General features: G+C 45.6%; 1 protein-coding gene across 1 annotated transcript in view; it reads right to left on the reverse strand.

Annotated features, from left to right (window-relative positions):
* Window positions 1-24662, reverse strand: part of LOC147117422 (D-ribitol-5-phosphate cytidylyltransferase-like) — a 100896-nt gene that overhangs the window by 30002 nt on the left and 46232 nt on the right. The gene's annotated exons all lie outside the window — the stretch shown is intronic.

The raw sequence follows: 24662 nt of genomic DNA on the forward strand, positions 1-24662 counted from the left end.
TTGACACGGTTGACTACTCCATCCTTCTCCAACGCCTCTCCACCAGGTGGCACTGCACTCACCTGGTTCCATTCTTATCTATCTAATCGTAACCAGAGAATCACCTGCAACGGCTTCGCTTCCTGCTCTCGCATCGTTACTGCATTACATAAAAGAAAGTTGTTAAACAGCAGGGTAAAGTGCAACACAACACAAAGTGGCGGGACATCATTGGATGTCCTCCAAGGATCTATCCTTGGCCCTCTCCTATTTCTCATCTACATGTTGCCCTTTGGCGACATCATCCAAAAACACAGCGCCAGTTTCCACATGTACGCTGACGACACCCAGCTCTACCTCACTACCTCTTCTCTCGACCCCTCCACAGTGTCTAAATTGTCAGAATGCTTGTCCGACATACAGTTCTGGATGAGCAAAAATGTTCTCCGATTAAATATTGGGAAGACCGAAGCCATTGTTTTCGGTCCCCGCCACAAACTCCGTTCCCTAGCCCCTGACTCCATCCCTCTCCCTAACATCTGTCTGAGGCTGAACCACACTGTTCGCAACCTTGGTGTCATATTTGATCCTGAAATGAGCTTCTGACCACATATCTGCAGCATAACAAAGACTGCCTACTTCCACCTCCGTAACATCGCCCGTCTCCGCCCTTGCCTCAGCTCATCCGCTGCTGAAACCCTCATCCATGCCTATGTTACCTCTAGACTTGACTATTTCAACACACTCCTGGCTGGCCTCCCACATTCCACCCTACGTAAACTTGAAGTCATCCAAAACTCGGCTGCCCATGTCTTAACTCGCACCAAGTCCCATTCGCTCATCACTCCTGTGCTCACTGTCCTACATCGGCTCCCGGTTAAGCAGCGCCTCAATTTCAAAATTCTCATCCTTGTTTTCAAATCCATCCATAGCCTTGCCCCTCCCTATCTCTGTAATCTCCTTCAGCCCTCTTGAGCATCCCTGATTTTAATTGTTCAATCATTAGTGGCCGTGCCTTCAGCTGCCAAATGCCTAAGCTCTGGAACTCCCTGCCTAAACCTGTCCGCCTCACTGCCTCTCTTTCCTCCTTTAAGACGCTCCTTAAAACCTACCTCTTTGAACAAGCTTTTGGTCACCTGCCCTAATTTATCCTCATGTGGATCGGTGTCAAATTTGTTGTCTTAAAATACTCCAGTGCAGCGCCTTGGTACATTTTACTACGTTAAAGGTGCTATATAAATACAAGTTGTTGTTGTTGTAATGCAGTTGATATATTGTATATATGGACTTTCAAAGGAGTTTGACAAAGTACCACATAATAGACTTGTTAGCAAAATTAAAGCCCATGGGATTAAAGGGAAAGTGGCAGCCTGGATACAAAACTGGCTAAGGGATAGAAAGCAGAGAGTAGTGGAGAACGGTTGCTTTTCAGATGGGGGGGTGGGTGGGGGAAACTATACAGTGGTGTTCCCCAGGGGTCAGTAGTAGGACCACTGCTCTTTTTGATGTATATTAATGACCTGGACTTGGATGCACAGGGCAGAATTTCAAAGTTTGCAGTTGATACAAAACTCGAGAATGTAGTAAACAATGAGGCGGAAAGTAACAGACTTCAGGAGAACATAGACCGACTGGTGAAATGGACTGACACGTGGCAGATGAAATTTAACATAGAGAAATGTGAAGTGATGCATTTTGGTAGGAAGAATGAGGAGAGGTAATATGAACTAAATGGTACAATTTTAAAAGGGGGTGCAGGACCAGAGAGACCTGATTCTGTATGTACACAACAACAACTTGTATTTATATTAACAACAGAAAATGCTGGAAAAACTCAGCAGGCCAGGCAACATCCGTGGAGAGAAATTAGAGTCGACGTTTCGGGTCTAACCCTTTTTCAAAACTGGAAAGGAAATGAAATGAAATAGATCGAAAGGCAGGGCTGGGACAGAACAAAAGAAGTGAAGAGACATTAAGAGGACGGAGATGCTTTTTAGGGCCAATAACATTATTGAGACCGAAGGTACAGATGAGAATATTCAAGCTCAAAATAAAGTAATTCCTGAACGTAAAAAAGCAATTTTTCTAACAGAGATCGGGCCAAATGTCTACAGATCATTGACAAGCCTACTCTCGCCAGGGAAAGTGAAGGATGCGTGTTTGAAGGCAATGCTGAGAAACTCAAGGACTATTTCGACCCAAAGCCATTAGAAATAGCAGAGAGCTATAAGTTTGGTACCAGAAACCAAATACAAAGTGAACCATCTGTGTGTACATTGTAGCTCTGAAAAACTTGTCTTTGCATTGTAACTTCGGCACATTTTTCGATTGTGCGTTGCGAGATAAGTTTGTGTGTGGTCTGGTGGCTGACGTACACAGTCCAAGTTACTGAGCACTCCGAACCTAACGTTTGACATAGCTTGCAAAACTCCCCTATCTATGGAGATGGTGTCTAAGAATGCGAGGGAGCTCTGTCCAATTCAAGTGACTAGTGCAGCTGAGGTCTAGTCACAAAGCCACCGCCAAACCTAAAGTTGTGACACCAAGTCAAAAGCATGTTGTAAGGCTTGCAAAATTCTACAGATTCCCACAAAACCAAGAAAAGGAGAGATTATGGACTGTTTAAAAGAATATTGGGCCAAAAGGGGCATAAAATCAAAACCCCAGGATTTTTGGCTATTTTAAAAGGCATGTCCAGGCCTGTGGAAGGCTGCAACAAAAGGAGTTGGGTTGGGCACTGTAAAACAAACAGTTTGAGTATTGGAATGGGCCAGATTGTCTGGGAATGTTCTGGACCGTCTCAGTCATTCCACATAAAGGCAATAGGCCTACAGAAGGACAGTTCCCGATCTCTGTTAGAGAAATGCTTTTTTACGTTCAGGAATTACTTTATTTTGAGCTTGAATATTCTCATCTGCACCTTCGGTCTCAATAATGTTATTGGCCCTAAAAAGCATCTCCTGCCAAAACCTACAGGGCCATCCAGAACATGAATAATACAGTACATGCCACTAATCAACAAAAGAGACCCTGACCCCAGCAGGAGAAGACAATCGAACAACAGATTAACCACTCTGAGAAACATCCAAAACCACTTCGTACACTTAAACTGATTTTGAAGCAATCCCAAAACTAGTTAAAGGTCAATTAAAAATAGATGGGACCAGCCCGAAACTCGATAAAGAATTTAAAACTATTATAGTTAACGAGCCCGCCAAAATTAACAAAGAGCCAGAGAAGATTTGGCGGACAGATAAGCAAGGCCTCAAAACAGTATAATTGAGGCCTGCTTTTACACAGAAAGCAGTTCAGTTGAAAGGAGAGCAGTTCAAAAGGTACAGTTCAGAAGGAGTGGAGTTCAGTTCAGTTCGATTCAGAAGAGTACTACTCATCATCATCATCACCGCACACAGTCGGAGAGTCAGAGACTTGAGGAAAGAAGAACGAAACGAAAGGAGAAAGGAATCACGGCAACCAAGGGCCCCAAGAAACCAACAACTAACAATATTACCAACAACTAGATAATATTGGGCCACCGCGACCAACAAGAAACCAACCTGGAAGAAACCGAAGATTCGCAAGTTTGTTTCCACTCTACAAGCGAGCCTGACTTACCCCTGGGTAAGATTTAATGTAAAAGATTCTAAAACCTATACCTAACCAAAGGAAATTGGGTACTTACCCGATAAATCCAAATACGCACCCGACCGCATCAGCGGACACGCGAAGACTGAAAAGCCAACACAGGTGAAGTCTTCCACCACGTCCGGGGTATGACAGGCCCCAACTGCCACACCTAAGGAGAACCCCGAAATCGCGAACCTCTACAACTGTCAAGAAAGTCGTTTGGTGAGCATTTCCTGGTCCTCTGGAATTTAACCTAGTTAGTATAGTGGGATTGGGAGGGGTAAGGTATTTTGTCTATTGTCATTCTCCCTCACATAAATCCAAAGTGTTCCCCCTTTTAGAGTAATAAAATTATTTTATTGTATATTTTCCTGCCTCAAATAAAAATCCAAGTTCTTTTGACCAACTCAGTTGCCTGTTGCAATTTCATTACAACCCCCAAATAAGTCCAAAGTCTAGAACCAAGGGAGTGTGAGCGATTCGAACCGCTCAGGGAGTCAGAGGCAAAGTTGACCACACACATGAGAGCATTTCAGTGAATTGTTATCGCTGCAATGGAAATTACTCACCACAGTCCTGCCAATACAGAAATGCAAAGTGTTTTCACTGCCAGAAGCAAGGCCATATTTCAACAGCTTGCAGAGCTAGATTGAAAACAGGAAGTAAGAACCATTCTAGTGGCAATGCAAAGCAGCGACAACAAAAGGGAGTTCACAATATTGAAGTGAACTCACCTGATGTTGAAGAACTAGGCATCTACAGTACCTATGCCACTAGTGACAACACCATCAGTCGTGAGAAAGACTTCCATACAAAACTTTTGATCAATGACCAATATCTTGATATGTGTATCGACACAGCAGCGGACTGTTCTCTTATGAGTAGGGACACATATGAGAGTAAGTTTAATCAAATACCACTTACAAAGAGTACCGTAGAGGTAAAAACCTACTCTGGAGAAATCCTAAAGACATGTGGACAAATGGAATGTACAGTTCAGCACAATGGCCAGTTAGTAAAGCTGCCTATTACTGTAGCGAGCTACAACAACAAGCCAACTCTCATGGGCAAAGACTGGTTGAGAAAGTTAAAACTAGACTGGAAAAACATCTTCAGTGTAGATGCTTCAAAGAAGCGACTTGACACAATGCTGAACAAGTACAAAAGCATGAAATAACAACAGAAAATGCTGGAAACACTCAGCAGGTCAGGCAGCATCCGTGGAGAGAGAAACAGAGTTAACGTTTCAGGTCGATGACCCTTCGTCAGAACTGGAAAAAGTTGGAGATGTAACAGGTTTTAAGCAAGTGCAGAGGCAGGGAAAGGGGGGAGGGGAGGAAAGAACAAAAGGCACAATCAGCGCTAGGATTGAACTGAGGGGAGATAAAATGTTGCAAATGGGGATGGCAGAATCATCAACCGCTGCCGCCTGAAAAAATGGGGGGGTTATAGTCTGAAATTGTTGAACTCAATGTTGAGTCCAGAAGGCTGTAAAGTGCCTAATCGAAAGATGAGGTGCTGTTCCTCGAGCTTACGTTGAGCTTCATTGGAATAGTGTAAGAGGCTGAGGACAGAGAGGTCAGAGTGGGAGTGGAGGGGAGAATTAAAGTGACAGGCGACCAGAAGCTCGGGGGCACCCTTACGGACTGAACAGAGGTGTTCCACAAAGCAGTCACCCAATCTGCGTTTGGTCTCCCCAATGTAGAGACCGCATCGTGAGCAGCAAATACAGTATACTAAATTGCAAGAAGTACAAGTAAATCGCTGTTTTACCTGGATCTGCGTTTGGTCTCCCCAATGTAGAGACCGCATCGTGAGCAGCGAATACAGTATACTAAATTGCAAGAACTACAAGTAAATCGCTGTTTTACCTGGATCTGCGTTTGGTCTCCCCAATGTAGAGGAGACCACATCATGAGCAGCGAATACAGTATAAAGTATAAAAGCATGTTCTCAGACTGTTATGAGGGCATCACTGGGTATGACGCGCATATCCGCATCAAGTCCAACACGAAGCCTGTCTATTGTAAGGTAAGGCCGGTCCCCTATGCGTTGAAAAGTCAGGTGGAGGAAGAGCTAGAGAAACTGAGAGAGAACGGAGTGCTAGTAAAAACTGACAAAAGTGAATGGGCTTCCCCGGTTGTGGTAGTGCCCAAAGCAGACAAAACTGTACGCTTGTGCGGTGACTACAAAGTTACTATCAACCAAGCAGTTGACGAGCAATACCCGTTACCTACATTGCAAGATTTGTATGCAGCACTCTCTGGGTCAAAGGTTTCCTCGAAGCTTGACCTGTTGCCGCTTGTGCTCAGTGAATGTTGACAAAGAGAGTCAACAGTATCTCACCATCAACACACACAAGGGACTGTACTCATATACCAAGTTGCCATATGGTGTAAAGTCCTCCCCCAAAATCTTCCAGGCTACGATGGTTAAGATTATGCAAGAAATTCCAAATTGCTTATGTAATCAAGACGATGTGCTGATCGCAACAAGCAGCGAGGAAGAAAATTTAGAAGTGTTAGATTTAGTGCTTCAAAGGTTGAATGCCCACAATGTCAAATTGAAAAGAAGCAAATGTGCTTTTGTGCAGCCCAGGGTTGTGAACCTTGGTCTGAAAGTTGATGCAAATAGCTTGCAACCAGTTAAGGAAAAGGTTGATGCTGTCATCAATGCTCCAAAGCCACAGAATGTGTCTGAATTAAGATCTTTCCTTGGAATGGTCCAGTACTACGCGCGTTTCTTACCTGGTTAGCAACCATGTTAGCTCCATTGCACGAGCTCCTTCAGAAGGATGTCCAGTGGAAGTGGACAAAAGCGCAACAGGAAGTTGTTGCTTACGATGCTTGTAAGAGAAGTCTGTCTAGCGAAGCTCTACTTGTGCACTATGACACAGAGCGTGAGCTTAAGTTAGCATGTGATGCTTCTAGCAATGGTGTGAGAGCTGTCATAAGCCACATAATGGATGACGGCGAAGAGAAACAATCGCATTCACATCGCAAAGAGCAAAAGAAACTACACGCAAATTGAAAAGGAAGCACTCACCATAGTGTTTAGAATCAAGAAATGTTTTTAAAATGGGTTTATAATCTTCTGCCAGAACCCAAATTCCAACAGTTCCTGATCAGCAGAAGGTTTACCCTGATAACTGATCACAAACCGCTCCTAGCAATATTGGGGCCCAAATCTGCCATCCCTGCAATGGCCGCATCAAGAATGCATCATTGGGCAGTGTTGTTGTCACAATATAACTACACGACTGAATAGCACACTTCAAAGCAAAACGCAATCGCAGATGCCTTGTCCAGGTTGCCACATGAAGACTTGTGTTAGGAGTGAAGGTGAGATTTTCACGCTAGGTGCAGTTGACAAAGACTTTCCCGTGAATGCAACTGAGATTGCAAACGAGACTCAAAAGGACTGTATGAAAACACCTTGAATGGATGGACTGATCAGTGTCTGGACACAAGAGTTGAAACCATTCCATAACCATCATACTGAATTATCCTGTGAGCAAGGTTTTATCAAGTGGGGAAACAGAAAGGTGGTACCTACTTCTTTAAGAGATAGAATTCTGGCCGAACTTCATACTGAACATCCAGGGAGCGTCAGTATGAAATCAATTGCAAGAAGCTTTGTTTACTGGCCTGGATTGGACAGTGATCTTGAATCACTTGTCAGCAAATGCAGCGTTTGCCAAAATTGCAGAAACAAACCACCCAAAACTCCACTACAACCCTGGTCATGGCCAAGTAGACCGTTGCAGAGATTACGGCCCCAATTTTCGGCTTGTGTGGGAAATGGTCGGGTTTCCCCGAATGTGGGGTTTCTGACACACGTAAAAAAGTGTCAGCCAGCTCCACGCAATTTTCCCTCAATTGGCCAATTAATTCCCAGCATGTGGGAAGCCTTGCTAATTGTCTAAATCGAGTCAGAAATCCCCACAGAATGATGTCATCATTTGTGGTGCTTTCAAGGTCCATAGCAAGCACTGCATCCTCTGAAGGCTTCCAAATGAACCACACAGGATGGCAGAGGAGCCTGCAGCAGCTGTGGCCAGTGCCAGACCCCAAGCTGCCTCCAAATTCGACGAGGCTTCACTGCAGGCATTATTTGATGGGGTTAGGGCCCACAGGGAGGTCCTCTTCCCTAGGTCAGGGAGGAAGAGGCCTCCCACTGAGACCAATGCTGCATGGATGCAGCTGTCAGCAGATGCCAACTCGCTGGGAGTCACCAGAAGAACCTTGGCATTACATCTCTAACTCCTTCCGTTACTCCCCCACAGTACCATCCAGAGCCCCCGTTCTCACTGTGGAGGAGGAAGAGGCTGTGCAGCCAGACTCCTCAGAGGAAGCTCCAACCTCTGAGGGCGCAGCGTCAGCAGAAGTAAGCGCACCCAGCACCAGTGCAGACACTCACACCTCGGGGGGATCTTCGGGACATAGAGTAGTGTTGTCACATGGTGTTTCACAGCTCACAAGTGAGCCTCAGCAGATTCTGGCGACAGGGACAACAGTGGAGAGTGCTCGTCGGAGGGCGCAGGACTCTGCCAGCTCAGCTCAGCTGCGCTGCATGTCGACACTCTGCCTCTGGGTCCATCCGCAAGAGAAGAGGTGATGGATCTCCATGCACAGGTGCAGGAGTCTCTGGCAGGTTTTGTCTCCACGGTCGCTGCGAGTGTGGAGCGAATGGAGGAGTCCCAAGCGACCATGAGCAGAGCCTTTGTGGAGTTATTGGCGCAAGAACGCATCACCATGGAAAGGTTGGCAACCTCCATGGAGGAGATAACTCGCCAGGGTACGGAAAACATGGTGAGTGCACATAAGAGAATGACATCTCTTGAGGAGCGTTGGCCATCTGTTGAACAGAGAAACCAGATCCTCATGGAAGTCCTTCTGAGTAGGACTGCCAGTGCAGATACGGGTCCCCATGGCCCCCTAAAGCGCAGCAAGGTGCTCTCAAGCCACTTCCAAGCGCTGGCCCCTTCTGGCCTGTGCAGCTTCAGGTGAGTGAGCAGCAGCCTGGTGCTCATCATGCTGTTCCTGGTTCTGCTGCTGCCACCTCTGCTGCTGGAGATCCTCTAATGGCAAGAAGGGAAGGAAAAAAAGGCGTCCAACGCTTCTCGTAGATGCCTCCGTTGAGGAAGCGCTGAGTGAGGGTGGCGAGAGGGGCTTCCCAGGAGATTGCATTGGAGAAGTGTGTGAGGCTCCAACCTTCCACGGCTGTGCCTAAGCCTTGAAGAAGTAGCCCCAAACCTGCAACAACAAGGTCCTTCAACATACAAGTGCTGGCCCTTTAAATCGCAGCTTCTCCTTACCTGCAGCTGACAGCTAGCAAGCTTCACGCCAGGTCTCAGCAGCGGGGTTCCCCGCAGGCGGGTTTCAGGTGGGGAAAGCCCCAAAGTCGCAACTGCACGGGAAAATCAACTTCAACAAGCAGATAATTGCTTGTTAGTGCTCCGACGACCAGTCCCGCCAGCGGCAGCCGGGACTGAAGTGGGGCACGGGGAAACGGCAGTCCGAAAGTCGGACGGGGCGGGGAATCAGGCGGGGCGGGTCCCGACCCGCTTTTTCACCGATTTTCGGCCCCCGGCCGCATGAAAAGCCGTCTGACGACGGCCAGAAAATCAGGGCCTACATGTAGACTTCTGTGAGAAAGCAAATGATTATTTCCTGGTACTTGTTAGTCACTCAAAGTGGATTGAAGTGAAACACATGGGTTCAAATACTACAACTGAATGTACCACGTAAATCGCTATTTCACCTGGAAGGAGTGTTTGGGGCCCTGGGCGGTAGGAATGGAGGAGGTAAAAGGGCAGGTGTTGCATCATGAAAGGTCATCGACCTGAAACGTTAATTCTGTTTCTCTCTCCACAGATGCTGCCTGACCGGCTGAGCATTTTCTGTTTTTATTTTAGATTTCCAGCATCTGCAGTATTTTGCTTTTGTACAAGAGATTTTTTTTAAATGGGTTTATAATCTTCTGCCAGGATAAGAAAGGTGGATATAGCTGTGTAAACACAGTGAGCCAGAATCCAGATTAAAATGGCACCAATATAAAAGCAGCTGTAGAAAGGTATTTCAGTGCTCAGGCTTTTTCTGATGCAGCTCAGCTGCTCCATAGCTCAGGCTCTTGCTTTGCAATTAATTTTTGCTCGCCCTATCTCAGCAGTTTGAACAGTGTGTTAACTATGGCAATTGATAACTATTAACTATGCCTTTTTATCCCTAACTGCAAGATGAACAGGGAGCTGGAATATTTAAGTGTTTTATTCATTTAAAAACTATGCAGCTAAGAGTTTTTATTTACAAATTGCAAATGCTATATTACATTATGATATAGTTCGTTTAAGTGTTTTATTTACAATATGAGCATTATTCAAATAAGTACTGTACTGGTAGTCCACAAATTAAAGCACAGCATAGAATTGCCACAAAATGACACTTTGCAAACAGCCAAGGAATACAAACATTCAACACTTTCAAGCAAGTTTATAGGTTCTTTGCTGAATGTTTGTAGCAATTTACACCAGGTTAAAAGTTGTCATGCAAAATCCAAGTGAATAGCAACCATAATAGAATGTTGTGAGCACTTTTTAAATTATACAATAGTATCAAATTAATTCCTCACCTTTAATCTGTATAGTGCCATATATTCTGTAATGCAGAATTCAATATAGCTGCAATGAATGTTCTTACTTGTTTTATCCTGGAAGAAGCTAGAGAGCTGATCAAAGTACTCAGCTATGCATTGTTCCTTCATTAGCTTGAGGGTCTATGCTTAATCATTAAAACATGCTGAAACATTCACTAAAGTCATTAGTCGATCAATGTTACTGTTGATTTAATATTTTACATATCCTGTGCGCTTGGAATGCACAATTATTAAGCATTCTTTTCATACTCAGAATATTGCATTTGATCTAAAAATCTAAAGCTTTCGTGCACACTAATATTTATTCTTCTAACAAGTCACACCATTAATAGTTAATTTAACTATGGATATATTTCTTACTGAAGACAATATTAGAAGCTATTTTAACCATAGGCCTGAGCGGGAAGTTGTTGCATCTTTCAGCCATGAAGTCACTCGTGTCAGCCGTGGCTCATTGGGTAGCACTCTCGCCTCTGATGTCAGAAGGTTGTGGGTTTAAGTCCCACTCCAGAGACTTGAGCACAAATATTTAGGCTGACACTTCAGTGCAGCACTGAGGGAGTGCTGCACTGTTGGAGGTGCCATCTTTCGGATGAGACGTTAAACCGAGGACCCGTCTGCTCTCTCAGGTGGACATAAAAGATCCCATGGCACTATTAAGAAGAAGAGCAGGGGAGTTATCCCCGGTGTCTAGGCCAATATTTATCCCTCAATCAACATCACTAAAACAGATTATCTGGTTACTAACACATTGCTGTTTGTGGGAGCATGCTGTACGTAAATTGGCTGCCGCGTTTCCTATATTAGAACAGTGACTACACTTCAAAAGTACTGGCTGCAAAGTGCTTTGGGACGTTCTGAGGTTGTGAAAGGTGCTAAAGTCTTTCTTGCTTTACCACTAAGTACACCTAGCAGGAGTTGAGGCCAGAAGAAGCCCAAAAAAGTAAGTCTCCTTACTTTTTCCTACTTTCCTTGTGGGGCCAGGGGAAGCAGGCCCTCCCCGCACCTTACTTGTGTGCCTGGTACCATTCGTTCCGTCCCTGGTGGTAGCCTCCTGCTGCCCAATATTGCACCCCTGCCTGCTGGCCAGCTGTTGTTTTCCGCCAGTTTTGGGCAAAAAAACGATTAAGTTAAAAGCTTTCGGGCCTCACGTTGCCGAGGTCAGGTCTTTTTGCCGCATGCAAACAATGACAAGGTTCAAGATTAGATTGGCTAGGTGGATGAAAGTAAAGGGGTTGAATGAATTTGGGAATAAGGTGGGTAAATGTGATTAAGACTATTTGCCCACATGAAGGCCGCGATTTTATTGGCACTGAGAGGGCGGGTTTGGAGGAGGGTCAAAGGTTAAAATCGTTTTGATTGACAGCGGGTTGCGATCCCGCCGTCAACCCACCTCCATGCCATTTTGCCAACTTTGGGAGTTTCGATCGGTCCCGCCACCAAGCGGCGGAAGAGGCACCTAAGGCAGTTAACAGCTTGTTAACTGCCTGGATAAGCCGATTTTAACAGGGTATTTCAATTTTATTACATTTTCAGCGTGTTCCACGCCTTTCACAAACCACGCCAGCTGATTGTGCCGGGTTCAGCAAGTGCCTGACTTCCTGACAGCTGCAGCTCCAGCATAAAAACGGAGCTCCAACATGGCTCACTTACAAATGACAGAACTTTGCTTTTCAGGTGTTGGAACACTTTTTGCAGGTCTACTGATCTTGTAAGTGCTGAAGCTGAGATCCATCTCCACTGTGACCTCCTGGGAAAACCCTCTCCCCACATTGACTGAGCGCTTATAACATCTAGTCCTCAACTGACATATATACCAGCAGATTGGGAACTATTTATACCGTCATCCTGGTCCTCAGATTTGAAGGAAGAGCAGCTGCGGCAGCAGAACCGGGCACAACAGCAGCAGCAACCTCCTCCTCACCCACCTGATGCTGCACAGGGCAGAGGGCGTCAGCCCAGGGCTGCACCTGGCCGCAGGAGATACCCCCAACACAGGGTTTACAGGCCGAGGATGAGCTTTCTCAACATGAGTGAGCAGCAGTGCCAAAGGAGGCTGAGGCTTTTGCGAAAGGTAGTTGCTGACATCTATGCAATGCTGCACCAACACCTGGAGCCCAGAGGAGCGGGTGGACACCCCTTACCAGTGGTTGTCAAAGTCACCACCGCCCTCAATTTTTTTGCTTCAGGGTCCTTCCAGGGATCATCAGCAGACCTGAGCAGAATCTCCCAGTCAGTCGCACACACTTGTATCACGCAGGTAACCGATGGCCTCTTTGCAAAGCGCACAATTACATCCACTTCTCCACGGATCAAGCAAGTGTAACCGCGCGTGCGGTTGACTTTGCAAATATGGTAGGCTTGCCAAGGGTGCTGGGCGTCGTAGACTGCACACATGTGGCTATTAGGGCACCCCATCACAACCCAGCTGTATTTGTCAACCGCAAGGGCTTCCACTCCCTTAATGTCCAGCTGGTGTGTAACCACAAGAAGAACATTATGCATGTTTGCACAAAGTACCCTGGCAGTTGCCATTTCTCGTTCATTCTGCGCCAGTCTACCGTGCCTCAGCTCTTCAATCCACCACCCCAACTTTCCAGATGGCTACTTGGAGACAAGGGCTATCCTCTGAAGACATGGCTAATGACGCCGTTAAGGAGGCCATCAAACGAAGCAGAGGAGCGCTACAAAGCCAGCCACATTTCCACCAGAGCCATCATCGAGCAAACCATCGGCTTGCTCAAAATGCGATTCAGTTGCCTCAACAGATCAGGTGGAGCCCTACAGTTCTCACCAGCCAGGGTCTCCAGGATCATCGGGGTCTGCTGTGCACTGCACAACATCGCACAGCAGCGTGGCTTACCGCTGCCTGAGGAACAAGTGGCTCAGCGCACAGCCTCCTCCTCAGAGGAGGATGAGGAAGAAGAGGAGGAGGAGGACTTGCGGAGGTGGATGCGCCAGTTCCACCAGCACGCGAGCATATTGCTGCCCGTGATGCAAGGGATGCACTAATCGGTGCCAGTTTCGCTTAAGTTGACGAAGCAAACACATGTGGCTGCCACCTTCTTAACACACTATACACAATGTACAATAAAATGTGGGTTCCTATCACTCTCACCACCATCATTACAGATGAAAGGCGCCCTGACACCTCACTGTGACACTTCCATTTCTGGGCACACATAGGCCAACTCTTTGAATGTTTGCCATCACATTTCTTCATTGACATTGAAATGACGATGATTATGCATGCAGTTTTGGTCGCCTTATCTGAGGAAGGGCGTTCTTGCCATGGAAGGAGTGCAGCGAAGATTCACCAGGCTGATACCTGGGATGGCAGGAATGACGTATGAGGAGAGATTGTGTCGATTGGGCTTATACTCACTGGAGTTTAGAAGATTGAGAGGGGATCTCATCGAAACCTATAAAATTCTGTCAGACCTGGACAGACTAGATGCAGGAAGGATGTTTCCGATGGCCGGGGAGTCCAGAACCAGGGGTCATAGTCTAAGGATAAGGGGTAAGCCATTTAGGACTGAGGAGGAATTTCTTCACCCAGAGAGTGGTGAACCTGTGGAATTCTCTACCACAGAAGGCAGTAAAGGCCAATTCATTAAATATATTCAAGAAGGAGTTGGATATATTTCTTAAGGCTAAAGGGATCAAGGGATATGGGGAGAAGGCAGGGACAGGGTACTGAATTTGGATGATCAGCCATGATCTCATTGAATGGCGGAGCAGGCTCGAGGGGCCGAATGGCCTACTCCTGCTGCTATCTTCTATGTTTCTATTATATTAAAGATGTATTACATCAAAACACCCAAGTGACTACCCTGTGACTACAGGTGCTTCATCTTTCTCTTTCGTGTGCTTCTACGTGATGCTTCCCCTGTGGCTTCTGCAGATGTGGAGGCACCTTGCTCACTTTCATGCTGCTCCTGCTTCGACACCTTTGGCGGGCATCCTCTGGGTTTGCGAGCCTGAGAGGGCTCGACAACAGTCTGCTCCTCCTGCGGCTGTGCAGGGGCTGAGACGGCCATCTCAGTTGGGTGAGGACTCTGGTGGGGCTCTGACCGAGGGCTCCACAGTGGCATGGTCGTGTGAGCACTTGGAGAGGAGCCCACACTTCCTTGTTGCCTGCCACCAACATCCCTCTCATGGGTCACCGCACTTCAGTGCTAGCACGTGGCTGGACAGCACCTTGCTGCACATCAGTGTGGCCATGAGAGCCCATATCTGCACTGGCAGTCCTCCTTAAAAGAAGTTCTGATCTCTCTGCTCAATAGCTGCCCATCGCTCCTCCAGAGATGTCATTCTATTCTGAACATTCACCATGTTTTCCTGACTCTGGTGACTTATTTCCTCCATGACCGTAGCCAGCCTTTCCACGGAGGTTGCCATCCTTTCCGTGGTGGTGCGTTCATGCGCCATTGCCTCCACAAAGGCAATGCTCATGTTAGAGATGGACTCCTCCATCCTCTCCACACTCGCAGTTACCCTGGATGCAAAACCTACCAGAGACTCCTGCTCCTGCTCCTGGAGTTCCAGCACCGCTCTCTTTCTGGATGGCCCCAGAGGCACAGGGTCCACATGCAGCTGAGCAGAGCTAGGAGCGCTCTGCGGCCTCCGACGAGGACTCTCCACTGCTGTCCCTGTCTCCACCATCTGCTGATGATCACTTGTGAGCTGTGATACACCAGGTGACAACACGACTGTATCTCGCGAAGGACCCACCGAGGTGTGCGTATCTGCGATGATGCTGGGTGCGCTTAATTCTGCTGATGATGCACCCTCAGAGGTTGCATCTTCCTGAGGAGTCTTCCGGCTCTTCCTCCTGGACAGTGAGGAGGGGGGCTCTCGATGGTCCTGTGGGGGAGTAAAGGCAGGAGTTAGACATGTGATATTAACGTATCATGCAAATCAAATTGTGCCGATGATCATAACTCAATCTGTATGAGCATCAGATGCCATATCAGTCACTCATGCAATGTAACTGAGAGGGCTGCAAATCTATTCTGTCACCAGCTTGCTCTACTACGACCGTCTCCCACTTCCAGATCCTCAGCACCTCCTATGGTCTCCAGAGCAGCCTCCTCAGCGGTGGTCAGCTGGGCAATGGAAGGTGGCCCTCCTCCTGTCCTGGCCCTCTCCCTCTTATTGTGGGATCACTTTTCCTGCAATGAGGGACACAAGTGGAGTTGGAGTGAGTGTAGAGAATCCATAGCATAGATGCTTAGAGGGAGACAAAGATGGAGTGAGGTGCCAATACCCTGTGTGTTGTTAGTTGTTGTCATTGCATAACAGTGATAGCGAGTGTGAGGGGTGCATAGTAGAATAGTGAAGTGATTCTGTACATAGAGGGGGATGGTTAAGGGTGCAAGGGTAAAGTGGGATGTGGAGGAGTAGGTTGACAATGCAGAGTGCTGGTGTTGAGAGGAGATGGGGAGCAGATTGAAGGCAAGTGTGATGTTATGCTCACTTTTGCTGAGTGTACCAGGTCATTAAACCTTTTTCTGCACTGCACCCAGGAGCGACCACACAAAGATCTGGAGCTCACCTCCTCAGCAATTTGCAGCCAGGCTGCTTTGCTTTGCTGAGGAGGCTTCCTCTGTCCGGATGAGGGGAAGAGTACCTCCTGGCGCCCTCTCACTCCCTAGACAAGAGCATGGAGGGAGTCATCATCAAAGCGAGGAGAGGACTTAGCTCTTGCAGAAGTCGTGGCAACAATTTCAAAAGGAGAAGCAGCAGGAAAGGAAGGATTTGAAACAAAGCTGCATGAGCCCCTTAAATACAGCTGGCTGACAGACGTCAACAGAGGCGAGCAGCAGACCCGAAACCACTGATTGGGCCGGGTACCATGCACGGACACATTGGGCTCGATTTTGCCATTGGGGGCGGGCTGGGGGCGTGTCAGGTGGTCGTCGTGTCAGGACCCCGACTCCGATGTGAAGTGGGACAAAAGTGCGATTTTGCCCTAATTGGGCACTTGATTTCCAGCGTGTGGAAACCCCTGGCCCAATGAGCCTTTTCATACAGAAAGTCGCCTCCGATGACGTCATCAATGCTGCTGGATTTAAGGCCTGCAAGCAGCCTTTAAACTTTATGCCCATTGTTGTGATCGCTTCATTCAGCAATTATGTCCACCAGTAGACCAAAGTGTGCTCCAAGATTCGATGAGGGCTCCCTCCAAGCTCTAGTGGAGGGAACAAGAGCAAATAAGGAGGTGCTCTTCCCTTCCTCAGGGAGGAAAAAGCCTCCCCAGCAGACTAAAGCTGTGCGGCTGCAAGTGGCCCAAGAGGTAAACGCAATTTCTATATGCAGCAGAACCTGGCTGCAGTTCAGGAAGAGGTTTCATGACCTTCTCCGCACAGGAAAAGTGAGTATAACATTCCCATCACCCTCAATCTGATCCCCATCGCCTCTCATCACCAGCACTCTGCTTTGCCAACCTCTTCCTCCACATCCCACTTGACCCTTACATCCCTGCACCCTTACCCATTCCCTCTCTCTATGGTCACATTCACTTAACTATTCGACCATGCAGCCCTCACACTCCCTAAATGTTGGTTGTGTCATTGGATCCATCTACCACAATGGTGCATCTCTGAACTCAGCCGATTAACCAGGGTCAGGGCACTTTTCAGATTTTAGTCGTCCTCACCAGCCCCCCCTAAGTTGTCCACCAGAGAGCTGTTGGAGAATGGCTGCCACAGACCTGGGTCACCTTCTGCAGTATTATATTTTGCACCCAGAGGCCTTGAGGCTGGGTGCAAAGAGTTTTATATTTATTTTTAAAAAGTATCCTAGCATATGCAATCAATTGCCCTGTGGGTGATCGCATAGGCTTTTGAGGTCGTTGAAAATTTAAGCAGCTCCCTCTGCTGCCATTGCAATGCTAGATGGCCAGAACATGTCAAACACCCAAAAATGCTGTGATAAGGAGTGTTGAATCGTGAGTATGTACTTACTTCTGGCTTATAATAGAATAAGTGTCAGAGCATTAAGATCTATCTATGAATGTAATGCTTAGCTACATTCAGGTGGACTTTGGAGCAATAAAGTTATGCACCGAACTAAAGTGCCTGTGAGTTTCTCAAATCAATTGAGGAGTCATCTGGTGCACTCAACATGTATAGTAGCCCAGTGGTTATGGCACTGGACTAGAAACCCCAGGGATTGAGAGTTCAAATCCCACCACAGTAATTTGTGAAACTGAAGTCAATAATTTAGTAATTTATGGCCTAGCACTAGAAAAAGCATAAAACCCGACTGGTTTACCAATGTTCATCAGGGAAGGGAGCCTGCCACCACTACCTGGTCAGGTCTAAGTGTGACTCCAGTCCTACACTACACGGTTGATAGTTAATACCATCTGATGTGGCAAATAAAGTCACCCCGTTGTAAACATGTTCAATGACAAAAGACGATCGGATGGACTGATGAACAACTTCCCAGGCATGGTACCAGGATATGACTAAGGCAATCTGAGCACAGTCAACCCTGCAAAGTTCTCCTCATGGACATTCGGTGGCTAACGCCCAAGATGGGAGAGCTGTCCCACAGAGTAGACAAGCAATAGCCTGACATTGTCATACTCACAGATTCATATCCATCAGCTAACGCACCAGACTCCTCCATCAACATCCCTGGTCATGTCCCATCAGAGGTCAGGTGTGAGTGGCACTTGGAGTCTTCAACATTGACTCTGGACCAATGTTCTCTGTAAGCTGCGTGGGCACTCCAGGGATCCCGCGCAGCTGGCTTGCCGGCTTTTGAATGTGTGCAGTTATTTGAGTGGCCCGCGCAGCGCCAAAAAAAAATTACACGGAACATTGCTCTGGACACTGAAATTCAGGTCAAACAAGGTCAAGGAACCCTCTTGCTAATCACCACCCGCCTCTCAACGGACGAATCAGCGCTCCTCCATATTAAACATCACTTGGAGGAAGCTGTAACAAATGCAAGGGTACAGAATGTACTCTAAATGAAGAATTTCAATGTCCATCACCGAGTAGCTCGGTAGAACCACCGCTGGCCAAGTTTTGAAGGACTAGGGGAGTAAATGAGCAAAGGTCCAGATTTTGCTGTAAGCGGCGAAGGATCGGCTTTCGGCATTCACCTCGTGTACAGTTGCCCAGAGATTTCTCACGGGCTTGTCAGCGGAGACTTCCAGTCATCTGCTGTCTGATCCAGTGCAGTGCCCTCTACAGGAGACCTGTGGCATCTATGAGCAGGCCAAGGAACAGGGAGGTTCCTCAACCAATCAGATTGAGGAATCCTCACTGAGCCACGCAGAGTGCAAAGCAGGAAGTAAAAAACAGGAAATATAAATTACATTTAAATCATTGTACAGGAAGCAAAATAAAGATTGGGACATATGCATGGGATTACGAGAGAGACATAAGAGAAAAACAGAAAAACTATTAAGAAAATAATAATTTTTTTAAAAATCTGCAACATTAATTTTCTTTTGAGGGAATGAGACTCCACACTTTTATTACATTTCAATACAGACAGGGATAGAAAGGTTGTTCAGCAGTAATTATCACGTATTACACCGTTAAAAACTCAGTTACTTCTTATTGTACAAGCCCTAACATTTTCGTCTGTCTTTGGAACGGGGATATGGGTAATTAGCCTAAGTTCACGTCATTACAGTGATGTCTGTGCAGATTCCATCAGAAAAGACTGCAACAGCGCAGCCTGTGGAGGAGGGTATCACTGACAGCAACTTCTGGATTTCTGCGTTTAACTGCGCATGTGCAGACGGCAAAAGTTGCTGTCAGTTTTACCCTGTAATAACGGCGAGCACTGACAGCCTTACCATTATTAGTACATCAAAATCCAGGCCAATATTTTCTGAAATTCTTTGGAAATGGAAATTGTACCAAAGGCCTGGAGGATGACAAGTGTTAGCCCTTATTGAAGAAAGGGGAAAAGGTTAAGAAATGAAATGAAAAGACCAGTAATTTTTACCTCGGTTGTGGATAAACCTGTAAAGGTTGAAATGGGATGAAATTAATGAACACCTAGAAAGGCTTGACCTAATCAAGGTCAGTCAGTAATGATTTGTTAAGGCAGGTCATGCTTAATCAAATTAATTGCAATTTTTTGAGGAAATCACAGCATGCATAAATTAAGGGAATGCAGTGGATGGTGTATGAATGGATTTTCAAATGACCAAAAAGTCTTCTCCAGATTGATCAAACACTCCGTGGCACAACAAACTAGCAATAGACAGAACATTTGTAGCATTCAAACTATAATTTTAAGACTACAGTAGCAATTGTGTACCTAAATGAGCAATGTAACAAGATTAATCCCTTTTTAGTTTATTCAAAGAATATAATTTTTAAAATATGATTTGTTCCAAATCATAGAATCATAGAATGATACAGCACATTCGGCCCAATGTGCCTGTGCTGGAGGCACAGTGAAGGTTACGAGGAGATTTGGTAGAGGTGTTCAAAATCATGAATGGAGTGTTTGATCAATCTGGAGAAGTCTTTTTGGTAGAGCCTATCTGTGTACTCTTTTCATTGTGGCAATCTGTGTTTTTGTTGTTTGACAGCTGGAGAGCGGTGCTTGATAAACGCTAATATGTGTGAATTTGTGAAGCAAAATAAGAGCTGGGGTTCAGTTAGGATAGTTTAGGTATCTGTTCACCTACTTATTTGATAAGGAGAACAACCTCAGCTTCTCCAGTCTCTCCACATATATCTCTCTAACCTACTTCATTTGTTGTACTTCCTTCAAATTTTTCATGACCCTTTCTCTGCTGAAGTAAGTGTCTCAAGCTAGACTATTTTCTAAATGCAGTATTAGCCCACCAAGGGCAGAGGACAGGGACAGCCAAACCCAAACTCCTGCTAGCTTAATATCCACACATGGATTTTCAGAAAAGGTCACTGGTTAGCAACCAAGAATCATAGCAGCACAGGAGGCCGTTCAGCCCATCGTGCCTGTGCCAGCTCCTTAAAAGGGCTATCCAATTAGTCCCACCGCCTTGATCTTTCACCATAGCCCTGCAATTTTTTCCTTTTCAACTATATATCCCATTCCCTTTGGAAAGGTACAAGGTACTAATGCATCTGCTTCCACCACCCTTTCAGGCAGTGTATTTCATGGCAAAACAACTCAAAAAAATCTCCTCATTTCTCCCTGATTCTTTGCCAATTATCTTAAATCTGTGTTCTCAGCTTACCAACACTCTTGCCAGTAGATACAGTTTCTCCTTACTTACTCTATCAAAACCTCTCAATTTTGAACATCTCTTATTAAATCTTCCCTTAAAAGAAAAGACTTCCATTTATATAGCACCTTTGACGATCTCAATACTTCCCAAAGCGCTTCACTGCTAATGAAGTACTTCTGAAGTGTAGTCACTGTTGTAATGTAGGAAGCGTAGCAGCCAATGACCCACCAACAGCAATGTGATAATGAGCAGATAATCTGTTTTAATGGAGTTGGTTGACTTTAATCTTTTGTGCTCGAAGGAGAACAATCCCAGCTTTGCTACTCTCTCTACATACCTTAAATCCCCCATCCCTGGTAAGAGCAGGAACCTTTGCTGACTTACTTTTCATTCACGGCCTTGGGATACTGGAACAGATTTTCTCTGGGCACTGTGTGTAACAAAATCATAAACCCATTTAAAAAGAATGGGTTTTGTTACACAAAGTGCAGAGATAAAATCTTCTCCTCATTGTGGGTAATTGTAGCACCGCATATACCACATTCCCAGCCAAGAATGTCCAAATTGTTTTTTTGATATTTTTTTCTTCCCTTCCCATTTCTCTGCTTTCCTTGCGCCAAGCAACATCCACAGCCAAGAAACCAGCTAGGTGATCTACTTCCAAGATTCTGACTGTGCAAATTTTAGCTGCAGAAGAACATGTGACTTGCCCTCCAATTTTCTCCTTCTATTTGGCACGTCCATATAACACAGCTAACATCAATAACTCACCCTGCAAGTCCCTGATATCAGTCCAAAGCATCTGAAGTAATCACATTCCAACAACACTAACAATGGAAAACATTTATATACAGAAAAATTTGTAGTATAAAATTAATGCAGAATCATTTATAGTATATAGATACTAACGTGATCGATAGAACAACTTGCATTTTCCCCCAGCCCTGTTAGTCAATATGTACTGCTTCATTGCTCTTTTTTTTAATTCTCAGCGGTCATCTTCCCTTCTGAAGAATTGAGGGCCTGTGGAGTAGTTTCAAGCGTACCATGCACCCCGCAGAATATCATTCAACAGACAATTAGTTATGTGTGAGCCTTGATAGTGAGAGACAGCAGTGACACCACTTCCCGTGGTCACCTTTTATAAGAACATAAGAACATAAGAAATAGGAGCAGGAGTAGGCCAATCGGCCCCTCGAGCCTGCTCCGCCATTCAATAAGATCATGGCTGATCTGATCCTAACCGCCAATCCACTATCACAGAACCATCTCCTGAATCTAACAGAATTAGACACACGAAATAGGAGCAGGATCAGGCTACACGGCCCCTGGGCCCGCTCCGCTTCCCACAGGGCCATGACCGATCCGAGCCTAGACTCATGTCCAAATTCCTGCCCGCTCCCCGTAACCCTTAATTCCCTTTACTTCCAGGAAACTGTCTATTTCTGTTTTAAATTTATGTAATGATGTAGCTTCTACAGCTTTTTGGGGCAGCATATTCCATGGACCTACCACCCTCTGAGTGAAGTAGTTCCTCCTCATCTCAGTTGTGAAATAGCAGCCCCTTATTCTAAGACTATGCACCCTAGTTCTAGTTTCACCCATCATCGGGAACATCCTCCCCGCATCCACCCGATCCAACCCCTTCACAATCTTATATGTTTCAATAAGATCGCCTCTCATTCTTCTGAACTCCAATGAGTAGAGTCCCAATCTACTCAACCTCTCCTCATATGTCCATCCCCTCATCCCCGGGATTAACCGAGTGAACCTTCTTTGTACTGACTCGAGAGCAAGTATGTCCTTTCTTAAGTATGGACACCAAAACTGTACGCAGTATTCCAGGTGCGGTCTCACCAATACCTTGTACAACTGAAGCAATACCTCCCTATTTTTATATTCTATCCCCCTAGCAATGAAAGCCAACATTCCATTGGCCTTCTTAATCACTTGCTGCACCTGCATACTAACCTTTTGAGTTTTGTGCACCAGGACCCCCAGATCCCTTTGTACTTCAGTATTTTCCAGTTTCTTGCCATTAAGATAATAACTTGCTCTACAATTTTTCCTGCCAAAGTGCATAACCTCACACTTTCTAGTATTGTATTCCATCTGCCAAATCTCTGCCCACTTACTTAGCCTGTCCATGTCCCCTTGCAGGTTTTTTATGTCCTCCTCACTCACTACTTTCCCTCCCATCTTAGTATCATCTGTAAACTTTGATATGTTACACTCGGTCCCCTCCTCCAAATCGTTAATATAGATTGTAAAGAGTTGGGGACCCAGCACTGACCCCTGCGGAACACCGCTAGTTACTGATTTGCCAGTCTGAGAATGAACCATTTATCCCAACTCTCTGCCTTCTGTTAGATAGCCAATCCTCCATCCATGCCAGAATATTACCCCCAATCCCGTGATTTTTTATCTTAAGCAATAATCTTTTGTGTGGCACCTTGTCAAATGCCTTTTGGAAGTCTAAATACACTACGTCCACTGGTTCCCCTTTATCCACCCTATATGTTACTTCCTCACCAGCAAATTTGTCAAACATGACTTCCCCTTCATAAAACCATGCTGACTTTGTCCTATTAAATTATGATTATCCAAATGTCCTGTTACTGTCTCCTTAATAATGGACTCCAAATTTTACCTACCACAGATGTTAGGCTAGCCGGTCTATAGTTTCCAGCCTTCTGTCTACTGCCCTTTTTAAATAAGGGTGTTACATTAGCAGTTTTCCAGTCTGCCGGGACCTTTGCCGAGTCCAGGGAGTTTTGGAAGATTATTACCAATGCATCCACAATCCCTACCGCCACTTCCCTCAAGACCCTAGGATGTAAGCCATCAGGTCCAGGTGATTTATCCGCCTTGAGTCCCATTATTTTACCGAGTACCACTTCCTTAGTGATTTTGATCGTGTTTAGCTCCTCTCCCCCTTTAGCCCCCTGTTTGTCCAGTGTTGGGATATTCTTAGTGTCTTCTACTGTAAAGACTGATATAAAATATTCATTCAGTGTTTTTGCCATCTCCATATTTCCCACCATTAATTTCCCGGTCTCATCCTCAAAGTGACCAACATTTACTTTAGCCACCCTTTTACTTTTTATATAACTATAAAAACTCTTACTATCTGTTTTTATGTTTTTTGCTAATTTACTTTCATAATCTATCTTCCCTTTCTTAATCAATCTTTTTGTTATTTTTTGCTGTCTTTTAAAGTTTTCCCAATCCTCTATCCTCCCACTAGATTTGGCTACCCTATATGCCCTTGTTTTTAGTCGAATACTATCCTTAATTTCTTTACTTAGCCACGGATGGCTGTCTTTTCTTTTACACCCTTTTCTTCTCAGTAGAATATATATTTTTTGGAAGTTGTAGAATAACTCCTTAAATGTACACCACTGATCATGTAGCGTCTTACCCTTTAATCTATTTTCCCAATCCACTCTACGCAATTCCGCTCTCATACCTTCATAGTCTCCTTTATTCAAGCTTAGCACGCTTGTTTGAGATCCAACCTTCTCACCCTCTAATTGAATATGGAATTCAACCATGTTATGGTCACTCATTCCAAGGGGATCCTTTACTAGGACATTTTTAATTAATCCTGTCTCGTTACAAAGGACCAGATCTAAGGTTGCTTGCCCCCTGGTCGGTTCAGTTACATACTGCTCAAGAAACCCATCCCTAATACACTCAATGAACTCATCCTCAAGGCAGCCCTGCCCAATTTGATTTGTCCAATTAATATGATAGTTAAAATCCCCCATAATTATAGATGTTCCCTTATTACAAGCCTCAACTATTTCCTGATTGATACTCCGTCCAACAGAGTTGCCACTGTTCGGAGGCCTATAGACTACGCCCACTAGTGTTTTTTTCCCCTTATTATTCCTTACCTCCACCCAAACTGTTTCATTATCCTGATCTTTTGACCCAATGAATTTTTTGCATCTGTTTTCACTATGGAGGAGGACGATGTAGACATAGAAATAGAGCGGGGGGACTGTGATATGCTCGACCATATTAACATCGAGAGGGAGGAGGTATTGGCGGTTTTAGCAGGCCTAAAAATGGATAAATCCCCAGGCCCGGATGAAATGTATCCCAGGCTGCTGTGTGAGGCAAAGGAAGAGATTGCGGGGGCTCTAACACATATATTCAGGACCTCTCTGGCCACAGGGGATGTGCCAGAGGACTGGAGAAC

This window comes from Somniosus microcephalus, chromosome 5 (assembly GCF_052327205.1).
Source record: "Somniosus microcephalus isolate GS21.2 chromosome 5, FLI_Smic_1.0, whole genome shotgun sequence".
In the NCBI taxonomy this organism is placed as follows: domain Eukaryota; kingdom Metazoa; phylum Chordata; class Chondrichthyes; order Squaliformes; family Somniosidae; genus Somniosus; species Somniosus microcephalus.